This window comes from Alligator sinensis, unplaced genomic scaffold (genome assembly GCF_000455745.1).
Source record: "Alligator sinensis unplaced genomic scaffold, ASM45574v1 scaffold907_1, whole genome shotgun sequence".
Taxonomy (NCBI): domain Eukaryota; kingdom Metazoa; phylum Chordata; order Crocodylia; family Alligatoridae; genus Alligator; species Alligator sinensis.
Window position 1 is genome coordinate 2,473,690 of NW_005841925.1, and position 6,408 is coordinate 2,480,097.

At 45.1% G+C, this 6,408-nt stretch overlaps 1 protein-coding gene across 5 annotated transcripts in view; it reads left to right on the forward strand.

Moving 5' to 3' along the window:
* The window catches only part of LOC102386824 (USP6 N-terminal-like protein), a 165,476-nt gene that overhangs the window by 91,457 nt on the left and 67,611 nt on the right, over positions 1-6,408 (forward strand). For all 5 annotated transcript variants that reach the window (XM_014517755.2, XM_025198589.1, XM_025198588.1 and 2 more), the window contains one exon: positions 4,054-4,365. The gene's annotated coding sequence lies outside the window, so the exon portion shown is untranslated. The remainder of the gene's footprint in view (positions 1-4,053; positions 4,366-6,408) is intronic.

Here is a 6,408-nt window from a genome sequence, read left to right on the forward strand (position 1 = left end):
CCCCAGCAACCTCAAAACAAGTGTTGGATATTAGCTTTATACCATGCAAAGTCTAACAATAGAAGTCACAGAAGAATTTTGTGTGTCGTCATATGAGGGTGCTAGTGCTTTTGCTGAAGAGTCTGGCTTCTGTATAATGCCATGTTCCTCCTTGTGCCAGACTACCACTGTTAAAATCAGTGGCACACACTAGAGGAGGCTGTTGGCAGGTTGTTCTCTTTGTGAGCCTCCATCTCTTCCAGACCCTTGATATAAAGTGGCCCGAATCTGAGGAACTTCAGAGGGAGCTTCAAAGCCCACCTTTGCCTCTCTGACATTTGAAAATGGGCATAAAAATTAAGCATAAGGAATACTGCAGAGGAAGAGAGAAATGCAGTTTTTAAGTGACCTGGTCACTTTACTGGTTGTGGTTTATCTTTACTTTATTGCTCCCATTCCTGTGTATTTGAAGGTGCATATAGCATTATGGATGGATTCCTTTATGAGCATTTCTTCAACTAAAAGACTTGGCCAACAAACTTTCTAAGCTATTGCATTGCTCTTGCCTGCTTTTACACTTGCCACCTTGACATAAAGAATTATTATTTTGTGCCACATTTTCCAAAGAGCTGTATAAGTTCCATATGGGGTAAATGTGGGCGCAAAAATATTTTAAATACACAATGGATTAAACAATTTCAATGTACTTTCTTCTTAGAGGAAATGTATAGCTATTCTAGGCAGCCTGTTCATCACCTCCTGTGGTTGTATAGGGGTTCTGGGAGGGAGGTGTCTGCAAGGGTTTTGTTACTGTTATATTTGGATGCTCTGACACATTAGTATTTTATTAATGTGAAAAAGTAAGTTTGTAAGTGTTGGTAAATGAGGTCAAAAATAGAATTGCACCACAAAGGCACCTTTTTCATGCTGCTTCTCTTGGGCAAAAACACAATTTTTTCTGTCCAGGTGGATTGCTAATTTCATGCAGAAGATTCACACTTTGATGGGAAACTGGCAGATTTGTGACGACAAAAACAGTTTTTTGTTCCTCATTCTGCGAGAACTATACCATTTTTCTGGGAACTATTAAAAATTATTCCTCTTACCCTTCCCCCTCCACTTCTGCTGTATCTGGTAATGTTTTCTCATGGTAGAAATGTCTTGAGCTTCTCTGATAAATTGCTTGTTGGAGGTAACCATTTTACAAAATCCCCTTAAAGCAAAGATGCTGCCTTTTACTGCAGAGGTAGTAGTAAAGTAGAATTAAGGCAAAGATTGGGTTTATAAATCACCTACCTACCCACACGACCTACCCTTTACCCCCCTCTTTTCTCTTTCCTCTCTCTCTTTTCTACTTTTTTTCTCCTTTCTCTTTTCTCCCTCCCTGTTTCCTATTTCTTTTCTCTCTTCTTCCTCCTCCCCATTGGATGCGGTTGTCTTTGCCTGCGAAGGACAAACAACAGTAGTAAAGGCAGGACCCTTGGTTTTATTTTACAGTAGGTTTTATACCGTGCCTTAGAAGCCTCCTTAAAGCCTTGTTGCAGCTTACAGCTTGAGCTGCACAAATGTTGATCAGTGTTAGTGCTAGATTGAGTTTGGAGCAGTCACATTTCAGGGCAGAAGGGGCGTGGAGTAAGAATCCCCCTCTGGCCCCCCCACTCCCATTCCGGGCTTCCCTCGTGCCTCCCAGGGCTCCCACCCTCTCCTTGCTTACTTGCAGCTGTCCACGCTGTCTGTCTTGGGGAGCAGGCAGGGAAGGGTTAACCTTCCTGCCCAGTCACTGCTGCCAGGCTGCTGCTGTACTCCAGGCTGAGCCTGCTTAGAGAACAGTAGCTGTGGTGGTGGCCTTTTCCTGCCTGCTGTCCCAAGATGAATGGACAGCGTGGGCAGACACAAGTAAGGGGGAGGTGGGGGATTGGGTTAGGAGGGCAAGTGAGTAGGGTGCTGGGAAGGGTTTGCGCGGGGGGGCAGTGGACCTGATCTGGGCCAGGAGGAGAGGGTAGGCAGGTGGAGTGTTTATCAGGGATCAGAGTTAATCCTGCTCTGGAGTGGTGTAACTTTGAGCTGCATAACAGGTACTTAAAACTTGTTCCAGGTGTTAATGTGCAGGCAGTTCAGGTGTTAAGAGCCCCAGGAGCTGCCCAGAATTACCGTGGAACAGGGGTCTTGGTGACTGCAAACACTTTTGAGATTCTCAAATAGGAAATACCGTGCCAAATATTACCAGTCTTCAAAAAGTATGTGTAGGGTGTACTCATTGCCCATTGCAGCCTAAGAGCTTTCCTTTTTGGGGCCTTGGAAGAGGAAATTGCTGGTGAAGGTGTGCTGACTGCTTTGTTTATTCAGTATTGTGCACAGGTGTCAATTTTGGTACATCACAATTCTATGTTTTTGTTTGAAATGATCTGGGCTTTAAGTGACTGCAGGTCACTTATAATCAGGGATTCTGGTTTTCTCTGATTTAAAAAAATCCCCAATTTTTGGTTAAAAACAGTAACCCCAAATCCACATCTTTCCGTGATTAAAACAAGACACCACTAATATCTATCTATCTATCTATCTATCTATCTATCTACACACACACACATACACATATATAGATATAGATATCTATATATTAGTGGTGTTTCATTTTAATCATGGAAGAATGTGGATTTGGGGTTACTTTTTTAACCGAAAATTGGGAATTTTGTTTTTTTGTTTTTTAAATCGGAGAAAACCAGAATCCCTCCTTATAATCAGGTAGAGGCTGCTAGGAGCCAGCTCAGTTAGTTGGCACTGTTCACTGGTTAAGTGTGTGGAGCAGTGATTTAGAGCAAATGCTTTAGGAGCATCTTCTGTTCTCCTGCCTGAACACTGGGAAATTGCAGGTAGCAGAACCTATCTGCAATCCTTATAGGTTTACTGGCTTTGAGATCTTCAGGGAATGCCCTTGACCAAAGTGAATCAGTCAACCAAACCAGGAAATGGTCTAAAACACAAGACCCCACTATAAAACCAGATACTGTCTGAACTGAGCTTCCCTGGACAAACAGATGGCAGACACATGACATCATGGGGGCTATCGGCACAGTGGCTGCTTTGAGTGTGCCCAGGGTGTCTGGTCACATGATCCCAAAATTGCATTCCTGTCCTGAACAAACTGTGGTTCTACCAAGCTCCTCTCTCTCTCATTATGAATCAGTTTTGAAGGGCTGATAAGGGCTGGCCCCCCAAATCAAAAAGTTAGGAAGCAAAAGTTGAACTCGGAGGCTCTCCTCCAAAAGTGATCATGGAGAATAAAATTATATCAAAAGAGAACAAAGAGAGGAAATGGTTTTGAAATACCAGAGGCCTCATTAATATTAGCATGTTAACTGCAAGCCTTCATGCACAATGCGGTGCAGGGGTTTTTTTTTTCTTTTTTTATAAATAGTTTATGTGAATCGAGGGCAGCCAGCTGGCTACATATCAGGAGGGCAGACCAAACTCTTACAGTCTCTGTTCCCTGCTCTGCAAAAGTCCTGGCTGACTGACAGCATTGTTGTTCAGCTGTTTGGCCATTAAGACATAACTGGGTTTCCCTTACATCAGCAAAGATTCATTGGAGAAAGAGAACACTCAGTGAGGTACATAATTTCCCCTTCTCTCCACACACCCCAGACAGCTCAGGATTGTTCCTTTAGGATGTATTCCCTTGCCTAGTTCCACCCACTCAATAGTGACTCAAGCCATGGAGCTCCTCACCCCAATTCCTTTGGGACATCGTTCCACAGTCTCTCAGATCATGCTGCTTGGAAAAGTTTCGTTGACAGCTCAGCCTTTGCTCTCACTTGTTCCGTATCTGCACCATTTATTCTTTATAGTGTCCTGCTCCACCAGAGATGCTTCTTTCCCTCCTGTGTGGCTTCTGCCCTTGAAATGCTGTCTAAAGTGGTTGAGGTGCATGAGTATGTTTGTTTTGATGATCATATAGGAGAGACGATGTTTAGCCCTTTGTTTGCAAATAGATCCTGGGTTTGTGAAGAAAATGCATCCCTGGTGCAAGAAACAGAAACCTAAACAACCTGTTCTTATCTTCACTGTTTTTTCCAGTGAGCCTGGTAAGAGGAAAGCTGTACACTGACAGCTCCCTGACTGCATTTCCCTCTGCTGCTGTGGTGAACACTTACATCGATGAAGAGCAGCAGAGAAGATGCTGGTGTATTGATTTGGGAGTGTGCGAGTGAGACGGAGTGAATAGGGCTTGCGTTGCCTGGACATGACAGCAGAGGAGGGAAGATTATCTGGGGTTGTCATGTAGGCAGATGTTTTGGAACTGGTAATGCTTTTCTGCCAGCTAAGACCCAACGGGAAGAAAACAGCATAGTTTGACGGATGCAGCACAAAACATAATACTCAGCTCAGGTAAGGCCTGCCTGGCTTCCGTTTTGCATGGTTTTTCTTTGCCATTTTTTCTAAACTGTGAGTTTGGTACTTGTAAAAAAAAATATAGATGAATTCCATCATACTGCAGGATTCCCCCAGACATTAGTACTGCTGTATCTTCCTGCAGCAGTCCTTGCTATTCTGTCCGTAGGTCTCCCAAGACATTTCTAGCTGGATCAAACTATCTTGTGGATAAGTGTGTATTGGCATGAGACCATCACACTAACTTTTACTTGTGACCTATTCCTGGGTTTGAACTTGCACTTCCAGGGACCACCAACTCCCTGCCCCATCCAGTATGTATTACAGAAAATATGAATACACACATTTACACATACAATCTGTGCCTGGCATTTTTGTGTGTGTCTGAGAGGAACACAAATCTCCTTGAAATTCACTTATTAGCCCCTCAGAAGTTTTTAAAAATCACATCTGTACCTTCCCTAGGGTGTAGTCAGATGTAATGCTTAAAATAGTGGTCTCAATCTTTTGGAAATGCAGACCAAATGAGTGGCCCAGAGTCCATCTGTGGGCTCAATTGGGCCCTGGAGCCCAGAGCTGTCCCCTCCCTGCTCCATACTTGCCAGCACCACCCCTTTCCAGTCCCCTACACTGAGATTGGACCCTTTGGGCTGGTGTCACCCTTGCGTGGCCCTATGCCAGGTGCGGGCAATTATTTTGGGCAGAGGGCCGCTTACTGAGTTTTGTCAAGCCATTGAGGGCCGCATGACAGGCAGCCCAGGGCAGATAAATATTAATTTTCTAAATTTTTTAGGGGCCCCATGGGCCGGATAGAATGGCCCTGGCAGGCTGCATCCAGCCCCCGGGTCGCATTTTGCCCACCTGTGCCCTCTGCGTTGCTACCCATGGGCACAGAGATTTGGCAGCAGGGGAGTGGTGCCACCATTCTCCTACCACCAAATTCTCTGACCTATGGGCAGCCCCAGATGACATGACACACCCTGGCGTAGAACATTCGAAAAAAGCTTTAAACCCCAAGAGTCTAGATGTGCATGCCACTTAAGACCAGTTTAAACTTCCTGGAATGTTTCAGAAGCACACCAGGAAAATCAAGTTCTATTTTGAGCTGATCCTCCTTGAACTTGCTCAATGTAATGTGTGACCACAGAGCATTCTGTGCCTAGTGTCTGGTCAGGCCTCCAGGCATTCCAGACTGCACTGCTTCTCATCATCCCGCTTTTCCACACCTTGCAAAATGCATGCAGGGCAGCTGGGCTCCTCTGGGATGTAGCCAGGACTCTACTGCCCAAAGATCAATTTCTATTGCCTACAGAGACCAGTAGTTTGCAGGGGTGGGGAAGCAGATAGCCTGTGTTGCAGTTTCTCTTCCCTGCTAGGGACCCTGGGCTAGGGTCCCAAGCTCATTTGGGGTGGGAGTGGGGTAGCCAAGTGCTACAGGGGCTGTGTGGCCCCCCTGCTTGTGGTGGTTGGGTGGTGTGCTCCTAACGGTAAACACCTGTTAATTGCTGTGTGGTGGGAAACACCATCGCACAATGGGCACTTACTAGAACAGAATGGTTGTCAAGTCCATGGTTGATCAGTGTGAAGTGAATTTGATCAGCGATTCTCAAACTTTTTTTTTTTTGCGGACCACTTGAAAATTGCTGAGGGTCTCGGCAGACCACTTAATAAGCTTTTTTTTGTTCTACAGATCAAAGCACACATCTCATATTTTAATATCAGGAGTCTTACTTTACAAGTACAGATATTCTCGCTTGTTCTGCAACCTTTCTGTGGACCCCCTGAATGGAGCTCGCAGACCAGTGGTGGTCCATGGACCATAGTTTGAGAACCTCTGAATTAGAATATTAACTGTTAATTGTTCCTCAGCCTCTGTGCAGACAAGGTTCTTTGGGTAGATGTGATACCGTCTCTTTTATTAGACCAACTCAACCTCTGTGCTGCACTCCTGCAAGCAGCCCTGCCTTGCAGGTTCCATCCTGCACACACAGCTCTATGCAGTTGCTGACAATGCAAGGGACTTGAGCAGCTTTCTAGGGA